The sequence below is a fragment of the Orycteropus afer genome, unplaced genomic scaffold (assembly GCF_000298275.1).
Source record: "Orycteropus afer afer isolate SDZICR_OR568_19922 unplaced genomic scaffold, OryAfe1.0 scaffold00117, whole genome shotgun sequence".
Classification (NCBI taxonomy): domain Eukaryota; kingdom Metazoa; phylum Chordata; class Mammalia; order Tubulidentata; family Orycteropodidae; genus Orycteropus; species Orycteropus afer.
In genome coordinates, this window is record NW_006921704.1 from 2,660,460 (window position 1) to 2,661,534 (window position 1,075).

At 43.4% G+C, this 1,075-nt stretch overlaps 1 protein-coding gene across 1 annotated transcript in view; it reads right to left on the reverse strand.

Annotated features, from left to right (window-relative positions):
- The window catches only part of CLDN10 (claudin 10), a 32,538-nt gene that overhangs the window by 12,745 nt on the left and 18,718 nt on the right, over positions 1-1,075 (reverse strand). The gene's annotated exons all lie outside the window — the stretch shown is intronic.

Consider the following 1,075-nt stretch of genomic DNA (forward strand, 5'->3'; position numbering starts at 1 on the left):
GGCTGATACCTGTGCAACAGGTGCACCCCACTGGGTTTGAAACACCGGTGGCACAGCCTCAAGACTCACAGCAACACGTTACCACAGTAGGACAAACAGACAGACAAGTTTGTCTCCCTTAGCTGTTGGAAACCCCTCCAACCACCCTTACCTGGATCCCTGCAGCTAACTCCGAGATCTGTTCCAGTCCCCTTTGCCTTTTCTGTCCTCTCCCTGCTTCCCGCCTCGCTGCCTGTTCTTAGGTCCCTGAAATCTGAATGAGCCAACCTTAATATACCACGTAATAAAAGCTACATGCTGCTTCCTTGACATACTATGCTTCGGGATCAGTACCCTTAAAAATAGATGAAAGATTTATGCTTATTATGTGTTATGCATTGTCTTAAACAGTTGAAGTGCATTTGTATTATTTGTTGCTCAACTTCACATTATCTATTATGCCATTTTTTACAGAGGAGAGACACAGGCACAGAAAAGACAGGTAACTTCCTCAAAGTTATACACCTAATAGGTGGCAGAGCTGGGGATTCCTCCCAGGCAGCTGGGATCTAGAGTCCTCGCTCTTAAACAGCAGGCTACATGGCCTCCTCTCCCCATTTCCTTAACTGTATTTCCAGGAGCATGCTCAGTTCTTCTGTTCCAGGAGAGATGTATAACACAGTAATACACCATGCTGATTTACCATCCTTGCAGTACATGCTAACAGAGCAGAGAGTAGCTGCAGGAGAATCCAAATCAGTAAAAATATGGTCTCTGCTTCAAGATGTGTGTAGTTTGGCTTAAGAGATAGACCAAAAAGCAGGTGCTAATCACCAACAGATTCTCTGGGTGGTGCAAATGATTAATGAGCTTAGCTGCTGATCAAAAGGCTAGCGGTTTGAGTCCACCTGTATGGTAATTTATTTTTTAAAAAATCAGCCATTAAAACCCCTATGGATATTGATTTGGGTGAAGAGAAGGGCAATGTACAAAATGAGAGTGACCAATATGGCAGCATTGAGTATGAGAAAGATATAGAGAGGTACATGGGAAGACAGACAACAAATATGAACGTTTTTGCATATACAGTACTGAG